The sequence below is a fragment of the Arachis hypogaea genome, chromosome 11, assembly GCF_003086295.3.
Source record: "Arachis hypogaea cultivar Tifrunner chromosome 11, arahy.Tifrunner.gnm2.J5K5, whole genome shotgun sequence".
NCBI lineage: Eukaryota > Viridiplantae > Streptophyta > Magnoliopsida > Fabales > Fabaceae > Arachis > Arachis hypogaea.
In genome coordinates, this window is record NC_092046.1 from 64,504,062 (window position 1) to 64,517,062 (window position 13,001).

Genomic DNA, 13,001 nt, shown 5'->3' on the forward strand with positions numbered 1-13,001 from the left:
GTGGGGTCGTCAGACAGAGATGGTGGAAGGAGGTGGTGAATGGTGGTGCAAATTAGGTGATAAGGGTTGAAGAAGAAAGAAGAAGGGTAAGGGGGTATATGGCGCAGGAGAGTTTCTTTTCGAATTCATGCCTAATTCGATGTGTGTGTATACGCACACTAACCCGTGCGTACGCATAATAGGGGAAAAATGCAGGGTGGCACGTAAAAGCGTGTGCCCACGCACCCGGCAGGGAGGTTGAAAATGGTGTTGCATATGCAGAGCTGTGTGTGTATGCACACTAAAGAATTTTATTTTTTATTTTTTTTTGGGAAAAAGGTCATGCGTGCATGCGCACGGACGTGCACGTGGTAGGGAGGCCGTAGAGGGGGTCGCGTACGCAACTATGTACGTGTATGCGAAAATCAATGGAATGGGGGTATGTATGCATACGCACGTTTAAAGGCTCTAATGCCACCAAACAAGACATCCAACATAGTTTTTTAACCCTAAAACATATAGTAACTAAAAAACACATGATCAAAACTAAAATTCAATCAAACTAAGCTTAAAATCAACTAAACCTAAGCTAGCTAAGAGAAGCAAAATTCAATGAACCAAAGCTACAAACAAAGAGAAGTTAGAAAGATGTTACTATGGTGGGTGTCTCCTACCTAGCACTTTGGCTCAAAGTCCTTAAGTTGGACATGCATGATTTTAATGATCCCCTCTTGGGGCATCCCCAAGGAGGAAAATCTCCAACTCCTTGGTATGCTTTGCTTGTGTGTGGTAAGGCTTCACCCTATGACCATTGATCTTGAAAGTTGCTCAATTAAGAGGGTGAGCCACTTCAACTACACCATACGGTCTTGGTAGCACGAATCCCCACACCTTCGTACTAGTGTACCAGCAAGTGTACTAGGTCGTCCAAGAATACCTGAGCGAGTCAGGGTCGATCCCACGAGGATTATGGCTTGAATCAATCTATGGTTATCCTGCAGATCTTAGTCAGGAAGATCAGAAGGAGTTGGTTTAACTTTTTATAAATTACTTTTTATATCAAATATTTGGATGTTAAGTAGGAATAAGAAATTAGATGGAATAAAAAAAAGAGTAATTAGAACTCATAAGTTGTGTAAACTGTGAAAAGAGCGATAGGAATATAGTTGAGGATTGGAGTTGCTTTGTCTTTCTGAATTAACTCTGGTATTACTGCTTCCTTTGCTTGTGAGTTATTTCTTCAATGGAAAGCTATATGTGATTGACACTGGTTTGAGCAGCTGCCAATACTCCTCCCTCTAAACCCCAGGTTTAGTGTGGATCCATTCTGATTGAGGGTGAAGCTTCTGCAGTTCATTCTCCTTGATGATCCTACTCAAAATGCCACAGACAAGGTCAAATCTTTCGAATCGGAGGAATGCTATGCCTTTGGTTCTAGCCTCTACTACAGAGACCCTAATCTCCCTGGAAATTGGCTGAAGTGATGTTTCAAGAAGTCTCCAACGAAGTTGTGGATTAGCTGTCTGAGAGACGTATATTCAAGCTGGCGGTTCATCATTGTCCGATGAAAGATGCACTCTGAACCCATGTAGAATGTGATAACCTTATGCCAATTCAACGCATTCATAGTGATGAAGAAAAAATATACATCTTAGAATTAATCAAACACGGATCGAAGAGAAATAATAGTACTTTTATTAATTCATAGGACTCAGCAGGGCTCCTCCCCTCAACCTAGGAGGTTTAGAAACTCATACTGAAAGTAAAATACATTGGTGAAAATGAAAATAGGGCTGAATATCCTTAACAAAGAGTAATCTTCTACTTTAAATACTAAACTAGTGACTAGTAAGGGTAAAACAGTCTGTCTAGTGCTAAAATCTACTTCTGGGGCCCACTTTATGAGTGTTTGGGTTGAGCTTTGATGAAATCCACGTGCTTAGGCTTCCTTGGGCGTTGAACTCCAGTCCTGGCACCTTTTTGGACGTTGGACTCCAGCTTGGAACCCCTTTCTGGCGCTAGACGTTAGAACTGGTCAGATGGCTACGTTGAATGCCAGTTTTGGGCCTTCTAATTCAAAGCAAAGTATGGACTATTATATATTTCTAGAAATCTTTGGAAGTCATCTTTCCATAGTTGTTAAGAGCGTTCTATTTGGACTTTTGTAGCTCCAGAAAAACTCTTCCGAATGCAGGCAGGTCAGATTTGGACAGCATCTGCAGTGCTTTCTCTGTGTCTGAATCAGACTTCTGCTCCAACTCCTCAATTTTAGCCAGAAAATACCTGAAATTGTACAAAAACATAAAAACTCATAGTAGAATCCAAAAATGTGAATTTAACACTAAAACCTATAAAAACTTAATAAAAACTACTAAAAACTATATGAAAGTGATGCCAAAAAGCGTATAAAATATCCGCTCATCACAACCCCAAACTTAAACCGTTGCTTGTCCCCAAGCAACTAAAAACACAGTAGGATAAAAAAGAAAATTAAGATACAATAAATTTCTAAGTTTCAAATGAAGCTTAGTTACAATCAGACGAGCGGGACTTAGTAGCTTTTTTATTCTGAATAGTTTTGGCATCTCACTATCCATTGAAACCCAGAGATGTTGGCATCCTTAGGAACTTAGAATCCAGATGATATTATTGACTCTCTTAGTTAAGCTTATTTTGATTCTTGAACACAACTTTTAGAGTTTGGCCGTGACCCTAAGTACCTTGTTTTCCAGTATTTCCACCGGATACAATAATGCCACAAACACTTTAACTGGGTGAACCTTTTCAGATTGTGACTCAGCTTTGCTAGAGTCCCCAGATAGAGGTGTCCAGAGTTTTTAAGAACACTCTTTTGCTTTGGACCACAACTTTAACCAATCAGTCTCAAGCTTTTCACTTGACACCTTCACGCCACAAGCACATGGTTAGGGACAGCTTGGTTTAGCCGCTTAGGCCAGGATTTTATTCCTTTGGGCCCTCCTATTAATTAATGCTCAAAGCCTTGGGTTTTTTTACCCTTACCTTTTGGTTTCAAGGGTTACTGGCTTTTTCAATCTGCCCTCATTTTCCTGCATTTTTGGGCAGTAATGGTTTTTTCTGTTTTTTATTTTTATTTTTTTCTTTTCGCCATTTTTCTTTCTTATTTGCATGCATATAAATTTTTTTCTTTTGCAACATGCTTTTTCTTTTGATTTTTGCTGCTTTTTCTTGCTTCAAGAATCAATTTTCATATTTTTTAGATTATCAATAATATTTTTCCTTTTTCCTTGTTCTTTCAAGAGCCAACCTTCTTGAAATTTCAACTTTAAATATACACTGTTTATTTCATACATTCAGAAAACAAAAGCAAATGACACCACATCAAACTAATTAAACTAATCTTATTTTAAACTTGAAATTCATGCATCTCTCAATTCTTTTCAATAATTTTTTTATTTAAGCAAGGTGAGAGATATATGGAACATTTTACAACTTTAAGACATCAATGCAAATGATCATGCAACTAGAACTAGAGTACAGATAAATAAACAGATAGAAAATAGAAAAATAACAGGAAAGGGGTGTAAAGAGAACGAATCCACCTGAATGATGGTGGCTAGTGCTCCTCCTTGAGGATCCAATGTAGTGCTTGATCTCTTCAATGTCACTCTTTTGTCTTTGTTGAGGCGGCTGCACAGGCTCATGTGCATGCTTTCTAGTTTGCTTCATCCTCTTCTTCCATACTTAGGATTAGAAGTCAAAAAGCAAAGCTTTTGCAACACCAAACTTAAGAGTTTTGCTCGTCCTCGAGCAAAGTAGGGTAGAAGAAGGTGGGGTAGGTGGAGCTTCTGTGGGACCTACTGGTCTTGAGAGGTTAGGAATTCCAGATTTTCTGCTCTCTTTCACTGGCGTTTGGACGCCCAGGGGATGTTCCTTGGCTGGTGTTCAATGCCAGCAATGCTGCCCATGATGGGCATTGAACGCCTAGTGAGGGCTTCCTTACTGGCGTTCAACTTTGACACTCCCTCTAGAGTGCTCTGTTTTCACTGCTGTGAAATTCTGTCTCTTGACTGATGCACATGATCATGACTCTGACAACTGAAAGGAAAAACAACATGAAAGAAAATAAATATAGTTGAGTAAGGTTGGGTTGCCTCCCAACAAGCGCTTCTTTAGTGTCTTTAGCTGGACTTCACTGTACTTAATTTAGTAACAGTGTTGAGCCTTCTGGCTCTATATCTCCTTCAAGGTAATGTTTGACTCTCTGTCCATTGACAGTGAACCTGTTTTCAGGATTTTTTCCTTGAAGTTCTATGTATCCGTAAGGTGATACTCTTGTAATCACATACAGTCCCTTCCAGCGGAATTTGAGTTTCCAAGAGAATAGTCTGAGCCTTGAGTTGAAGAGCAGAACTTTCTGCCCTGGTTCAAAGACTCTGGAAGCTTATCTTCCTGTCATGCCACCTCTTTGCCTTTTCCTTATAGATCTTTGCATTTTCAAATGCATCTAAGCGGAATTCATCCAACTCATTTAGCTGGAGCAACCATTTTTCTCCTGCTGCTTTAGCATCGAGGTTGAGGAATCTAGTGGCCAATAGGCCTTGTGTTCTAGTTCCACTGGCAAATGACAGGACTTTTCACATACTAACTGATATGGTAAAGTTCCAATGGGGGTTTTGAAAGCTGTTCTGTATGCCCACAGAGCATCATCAAGATTTCTAGCCCAATCCTTTCTAGAGGCACTTACTGTCCTCTCTAGGATTTGATTTATTTCTCTATTTGAGACTTCGGCTTGTCCATTAGTTTGGGAATGATACGGTATTGCTACTTTATGGCAGACTCCATAACGGCTTAGGACAGAATCTAGCTGTCTGTTGCAGAAATGAGTTCCTCCATCACTGATTAGTGTCCTAGGGACACCAAATTTGCTGAAGATATTCTTCTGAAGGAACTTCATTACTACTCTTGTGTGATTAGTGGGTGTTGCTATTGCTTCAACCCATTTAGACACATAATCTACTGCCACAAGGATGTAGGTGTTTGAGTATGAAGGCGGGAATGGTCCCATAAAATCTATGTCCCATACGTCAAACAACTTAATCTCTAAGATTTCTTGCTGAGGCATGCTGTGATCATGAGGAAGGTTGCCAGTCCTCTGGCAACTATCACAGTTATGGGCGAACTCTCTAAAATCCTTAAAGAGAGTAGGCCAGTAAAAGCCACTTTGGAGTACCTTAGTGGCTGTCCGCTCACCTCTAAATTGTCCTTCATAGTCAGAGCCATGGCAATGCCATAGAATTCTCTGTGTCTCTTCTTCAGACACACAGTGTCGGATTATTCCATCCGAGCATCTCTTAAAGAGATATGGCTCATCCCATACGTAATATTTTGCATCATGCATGAATTTTCGGGCTTGCTGCCTGGTAAACTCCTTGGGAATGAACCATATAGCCTTGTAGTTTGAAATGTCTACAAACCAAGGTACTATCTGGATAGCATAGAATTGCTCATATGAAAATGATTCGGATATGTCAGTGGAGGGAGAAGAACTCCCTGCTACTGGCTCAATTCGGGACAAGTGATCAGCCACCTGATTTTCTGTCCATTTTTTATCTCTAATTTCTATATCAAACTCTTGCAGGAGTAAGACCATCTTATAAGTCTGGGTTTAGAATCATGATTAGTGAGTAGATACTTTAGAGCAGCATGGTCAGTATAAATAATGACCTTAGACTCTACTAGGTAGGATCTGAACTTGTTAATGGCATAAACCACTACAAGTAGCTCCTTTTCTTTAGTAGTGTAGTTTTTCTTCGCATCATTTAATACGTGACTAGCATAGTAAATGACATGCAGAAGCTTGTCATGTCTCTGACCTAGGACTGCGCCAATTGCATGATCACTTGCATCACACATTAGCTCAAATGGCAAGTCCCAGTTGGGTGTAGAGATGATAGAAGCAGTGACAAGCTTGGCTTTCAGAGTTTCATAGGCATGCAGGCATTCTTGGTCAAAGACGAATGGAACATCAGTGGCCAAGAGATTACACAGGGGTTTGGTGATTTTAGAAAAATCTTTTATGAACCGCCTGTAGAATCCTGCATGTCATAGGAAACTCCTGATTGCCTTGACACTAGTAGGTGGAGGCAAGCGTTCGATCACCTCCACCTTTGCTTGATCCACTTCTATCCCCTTATTTGAGATCCGATGCCCAAGAATAATGCCTTCAGTTACCATGAAGTGACATTTCTCCCAGTTTAGAACTAGGTTTGTTTCTTGGCATCTCTTCAGGACAGGTCAGATGATCAAGATAGGAGTCAAACGAGTTTCCATAGACAGAAAACTCATCCATGAATACTTCAAGGAACTTCTCTACCATGTCAGAGAAAATGGATAACATGCATCTCTGAAAAGTGGCAGGTGCAGTGCACAGGCCAAATGGCATTTGTCTGTAGGCGAATACGCCTGATGGACATGTGAATGCCATCTTCTCTTGATCCTGTGGATCTACTGTTATTTGATTGTACTCGGAGTATCCATCCAAGAAGCAATAAAAAGTATGACATGCTAGTCTTTCTAGCATTTGGTCAATGAAGGGTAAAGGAAAGTGATATTTCCTGGTGGCGTCATTGAGTCTTCTATAGTCAATGCACATACGCCACCCTGTAACTGTCCTTTTTGGGATCAGCTCATTCTTTTCACTGTGAACCAATGTCATTCCTCCCTTCTTAGGAACAACCTGGATAGGACTCACCCATGGGCTGTCAGAAATGGGATAAATAATCCCAGCCTCATAGAGCTTAGTGACTTCCTTCTGCACTACTTCCTTCATAGCTGGATTCAATCGCCTCTGTGGTTGCATCACTGGTTTGGCATTATCCTCCAGCAGGATTTTATGCATGCATCAGGCTGGGCTAATGTCCTTAAGGTCACTTATAGTCCATCCAAGGGTGGTCCTATGTGTTTTAAGCACCTGAATTAGTGCTTCTTCTTCCTGTGGCTCTAGTGTAGAGCTTATGATCACAGGATAGGTCTCTCCCTTTCCTAGAAATACATATTTTAGGGAGGAGGATAGTGGCTTAAGCTCAAGCTTAGAAGGCTTCTCCTTTTCCTCGTTTCTAGAGGTTCCTCTGACTTAGGCTGAGTATCATCAAGGATATCTTCTAGCCCTTCCTTGAGGCTTTTGGCCATGTTGACCTCTTCCACCAGAGAATCAATGAGGTCAATGTTCATACATTCCTCATGAATGTCTGGGTGCTGCATAGCTTTGACAGTATTCAGGACAAACTTTTTCTCATTGACTCTTAGGGTTACTTCTCCTTTTTCAACACCAATGAGGCTCTATCCTGTAACTAGAAAAGGTCTTTCTAGGAAAAGGGATGCACTTTTGTGCCCCTCCATGTCCAATATCAGAAAGTCAGTGGGAAAGGCAAAGGGTCCAACCCTGACAATCATGTCTTCAACTACTCCTGATGGTATCTTAATAGAACCATCAGCAAGTTAAAGGCACATTCGGGTTAGTTTGACTTCATTAGTCAAACTAAGCTTCTTTATTAGTGAAGCAGGTATTAGGTTGATGCTTGCTCCAAGGTCACATAGAGCTATCCTTGTACAAGCATCACCTAGAGTGCATGGTATCATAAAGCTTCCAGGGTTTTTAAGCTTTTCTGGTAAGCTGTTCTGAATGATTCCATTACATTTTTCAGTGAGGAGGACTGTTTGTGTCTCTCTCTAATCCTTCTTATGACTTAAAATGTCCTTCATGAACTTTGCATAAGAAGGTATCTGTTCAAGAGCTTCTGAAAAAGGGATCTTTATCTCAAATGTTCTGAGATACTCCGCAAAGCGGGCAAACTGTTTATCCCTTTCCTCTTGACAGAGTTTCTAATGATATGGCATCTTAGCCTTATAATCATCAACCTTGGTTAAAGGAGGCCGAATGCCTTGTATGCTAGAATAGGGGTTATTAGCTTGCTTAGGTGGGTTGTTATCACTGAATTAATGACCTCCCTTGCTTGGGCATTCAACGCCCATGCTGCTACCACCCGGGGCATTTGAACGCCCAGTCTCTTCCCATTCCTGGTATTCAATGCCAAGAGGGATACCTCTCTGGGCATTTGAACACCCAGTCTCTGCCCTTTCCTGGCATTCAATGCCAAGAGGGATACCTCTCTGAGCGTTTGAATGCCCAGTCTCTGCCCTTTCCTGGCGTTCAATGCCAGGGGTGGTACTTCTCTGGGCGTTTGAACTCCCAGAACCCTCTTGTGCAGAGATCTGGTTATCCTCTATGGGATTTTCATTTTTATTGGGCTGAGGTTGGGAGCTTAAGGTTTTCCCACTCCTCAGTTGAATGGTCTGGCATTCATCTGTTATCTGCTTAGATAACTGCTGCCTTGTTTGGCTCAACTGGGCTTCTACATTTCTGTTAGAAGCCTGAGTTTCTCGCAGAGCCTCTTGCGGTTCCATTATTTGCTGGGCAAGAGCTTGCAGTTGCTGAGTCAATGGGCCATCCTGCTATGGAGGGTTAGGTTCAGCAACTACTGCCTTAACCTCTCTTTTTATAGAGGCCTCAGGAGATGAGTACAGATGCTGATTAATGGCAACTGTCTCAATAAGCTCTTAGGCTTCTTGAATGGTCTTTCTCATGTGTATGGAGCCACCAGCAGAGTGGTCCAAAGACATTCTAGCCATGTCTGAAAGTCCATAGTAGAAGATGTCTAACTGTACCCATTCTGGAAACATTTTAGTGGGACATTTTCTTAGCATCCTCTTATACCTCTCTCAGGCATCATAAAGAGATTCACCATCTCCTTGTTTGAAGCCTTGGATGTCCAGCCTCAGTTGGGTCACCTTTCTTGGGGGAAAGTATTGGTTTAAAAACTTGTTCACTAATTGTTTTCAAGTTTTTAAACTAGTTTTAGGCTGATTATCCAACCACCTTTTTGCTGGTTATCCAAGCACCTTTTTGCTTGATCCTTTAAAGCAAAAGGAAAGAGCAATAACCTGTAGACCCCTTGGTCCACTCCATCACTGTGTACTGTGTCAGCAATCCTTAAGAAATCTACAAGGAATTCTGTAGATTCTTCCTGAAGAAGTCCAGAATACTGGCAGTTCTACTGCACCAGAGCAATAAGTTGAGGGTTTAATTCAAAACTACTAGCTCTGATTTGAGATATGTTGATGCTTCTTCCATAGAAGTCAGCATTGGGATTTGTATAAGATCCTAGAGTTCTTCTGAACTCTTCATTTCCACTTGGGTTCATGATTAAGAAAGGTAGAGGGTGAAGAATGAAGAAGATAGAAGGAGTAGAAGAAGAGATAAGATAAACAATAATTTAAATTTTTTTTACCGAAATTAAAATTAATTAACTAAAAGGAAAAATATTCGAAAAAGAATAAAGAGATGTAGAAGAGAAGTTTACAAAAATTGAGAGATAGAAGAGTTAGTTAGGAAGTTTTAAAAAAGAGAAAAGAGAAGATAAGTAGCTAATTAAAAAGAGATTTGAATTTAAGATTTGAAATTTGAAAATTAAAATTAAAATTTTGAAAAAGTCAGTAAGATAAGATAGATATTTGGAAAAGTTTTGATTTTTGAAAAAGTCAAATTTTGAAAATTGAAATTTAAAAATTAAAAATTGAATTTTGAATTTTAAATTTTGAGAATAGAAATTTGAAATTTAAATTTTGAAATTTTAAAAATTAAAATTTTAAATTTTGAAATAAGATAATATAAGATTTTGAAAAAGATATGATTTTTGATTTTGAAAAGATTTGATTTTTGAATATTAAAATTAAGATAAGATAAGATAAAAAAGTTTTAAAATTAAAATCTGAATTTTTAACTTAAAATTTTGAAAATTACTTAAAATAAAAATAAAAAAAGATATTTTTTTTAATTTTTGAATTTTATGATGAAAGAGAAAAACAAAAAAAGACACAAGACTTAAAATTTTTAGATCTACTGCACCCAAATTTTTGAAAATTTGGAGGAAAACACAAGGGGATACCAAACTTAAAAATTTTAAGATCAAAACACATATAAGACTCAAGAACACTTTGAAGACTCACACGAACACAAAGAACAAAATTTAAAGACTCAAAGAACTCAAGAACATAAAAAGAACACCAAACTTAAAATTTTTAGAAAACCAAGACAAAATTTTCGAAAAACACAAGAAAATTAACAAGAAAACACCAAACATAAAAATTGAAACAAGATTTAAACAAAGAAAAATTATTTTTGAAAAATTTTTAGAAAGAAAGACTTGGAGAAAACAAAAATTCAAGCAAGAACAAATATAAAAGACTCAAACAAAGAACAAGGATTAAACAAATAAAATAAAAATTATTTTTGAAAAGCTTTTAATGTTTTCGAAAATTTAAAGAAGAAGAAAATAAAATTAAAGGACTCAAATCAAAGTTATACTCTTGCAAAAATCAAAGACTCAACAAGAACATAAACAAAGTATCTCAAATAGAAAGCTAAGGATGCTTGAAAATAAACTGCATGAAAAAGGTTTTAAAATTTTTATAATTGAAAAACAGAAAACAAGAACATGCAAGACTCAATACCACGAACAAATATTGAACAAAGAAAAGAAAAATATTTTTGAAATTTTTTTTTAAATTTTTCAAAAATTAGAGAAGAAGAAAATAAAAATAAAGGATTCAAATAAAATAAAAACTCAATTAAAAATGATAAAAAAATAAAGTACCTGATCTAAGGAGCAAGACAATCCTTCAGTTTATCCAAACTCAATAATCTTTGACAACGGCGCCAAAAACTTGGTAGCACGAATCCCCACACCTTCGTACTAGTGTACCAGCAAGTGCACTGGGTCATCCAAGTAATACCTGAGCGAGTTAGGGTCGATCCCACGAGGATTGTGGGTTGAAGCAATCTATGGTTATCCTGCAGGTTTTAGTTAGGCATATCAGAAGGAGTTGGTTTAACTTTGTATAAATTACTTTTTATATCAAATATTTGGATGTTAAGCAGGAATAAGGAATTAAATGGAATAAAAAAAGAGTAATTAGAACTCAGAAGTTGTGTAAACTGTGAAAAGAGCGATAGGAATATAATTGAGGATTGGAGTTGCTTTGTCTTTCTGAATTAACTCTGGTATTACTGCTTCCTTTGCTTGTGAGTGATTTCTTCAATGACAGACTGTATGTGATTGACACTAGTTTGAGTAGCTGCCAATACTCCTCCAGATCTGAACCCCAGGTTTAGTACGGATCCATTCTGATTGAGGGTGAAGCTTCCTTGATGATTGGTACACGGAATCGTGATCTCACACTTTTCTCACAATTCCGCGCAACTAACCAGCAAGTGCACTGGGTCGTCCAAGTAATACCTTACGTGAGTAAGGGTCGATCCCACTGAGATTGTCGACTTGAAGCAAGCTATGGTCATCTTGTAAATCTTAGTCAGGCGGATTCAAATGGTTATGAGGTTTTGATAATTAAAATATAAATAAAACAGAAAATAAGATATAGTTACTTATGTAATTCATTGGTAGGAATTTCAGATAAGCGTCTGGAGATGCTTTGTTGCTTCTGAACCTCTGCTTTTCTATTGCCTTCTTCCAACCATGCGTTACTTCCTTCCATGGCAAGCTGTAAGATCCTCTCAGTGAAAATGGTCCTCTATGGTTTCTGCACGGCTAATCAACTGTCAGATTTCTCATCTCGGATGAAAAATACCAGGTACAGCTACTGCATGGCTAATCATCTGTCGGTTTCCGCTAGCGTCGGAATAGAATCCATTGATCCTTTTGTGAACTGTTACTTGCACCCAACATTCGCAGGTTTAAAGCTCGTCACAGTCATTCCTTCCCGGATCTTACTCGAAATACCACAGAAAAGGTTTAGACTTTTCGGATCCCAGGAATGGCTGCCCATTTGGTTCTAGCCTATACCACAAAGATACTAATCTCACGGACTTGGTCCGTGTATTAGATATCGAAGAGAATATACTCCAGCTATCGTCCAATGACTACGTTGAACATCATGTAGACCGCTTTGTGGTTGTCAGGCACGCGATCTTGGCTAAGCGAGTAACGAAGATTAGGTGATTGTCAATATTTTGTTCTGAGCCAATATGGCATTCAGAGTATCAATCTCAAGAACTCCTTTCTTTTGAGTTGTCCCATTATTCACAGGATTTCTTTCAGAAGTGTACATGAACTGGTTATTTGCAACCATTTCAATGAGTTCCTGGGCTTCTGCAGGCGTCTTCTTCAGATGAAGAGATCCACCAGCAGAGTGGTCCAATGACATATTGGACAATTCAGACAAACCATCCTAGAATATACAAAAGATGCTCCATTCTGAAAGCATGTCAGAAGGACACCTTCTGATCAATTGCTTGTATCTTTCCTAAGCTTCATAGAAGGATTCACCTTCCTTCTGTCTGAAGGTTTGGACTTCGACTCTAAGCTTGCTCAATTTTTGAGGTGGAAAGAATTTGGCCAAGAAAGCATTGACCAACTTTTCCCAAGAGTTTAGGCTTTCTTTAGGTTGTGAGTCCAACCATGTCCTAGCTCTATTTCTTACAGCAAAGGGGAAAAGCATAAGCCTGTAGACCTTGGGATTAACCCCATTGGTCTTAACAGTGTCACATATTTGCAAGAATTTAGCTAAAAACTGATGAGGATCTTCCAATAGAAGTCCATGAAACTTGCAATTCTGCTGCATTAGAGAAACTAATTGAGGCTTAAGCTCAAAGTTGTTTGCTCCAATTGCAGGAATTGAGATGCTTCTTCCATAGAAGTTAGAAGTGGGTGCAGTAAAGTCACCAAGCATCTTCCTTGCATCTCCACCATTGTTGTTATTTTTGGCTGCCATAACTACTTCTTTTTCAAAAATTTCTGTCAGGTCCTCTCCAGAGTTTTGTGCTTTAGCTTCTCTTAGTTTCTTCTTTAGAGTCCTTTCAGGTTTAGGATCAGCTTTAACAAGAATGTTCTTATCCTTGTTCATGCTTATATGAAAAAGAAGAGAACAGAAAATAATAGGAATCCTCTATGTCACAGTATAGAGAT

The 13,001-nt window shown here is 38.7% G+C and overlaps 1 non-coding gene across 1 annotated transcript; it reads left to right on the top strand.

Moving 5' to 3' along the window:
- The first annotated feature begins 12,294 nt into the window (after nucleotides 1-12,294).
- Nucleotides 12,295-12,402, top strand: LOC112725093 (small nucleolar RNA R71). Its single transcript, XR_003164222.1, has one exon. It is a non-coding gene; the product is annotated as a small nucleolar RNA R71 (small nucleolar RNA).
- The last annotated feature ends 599 nt before the right edge of the window (nucleotides 12,403-13,001 follow it).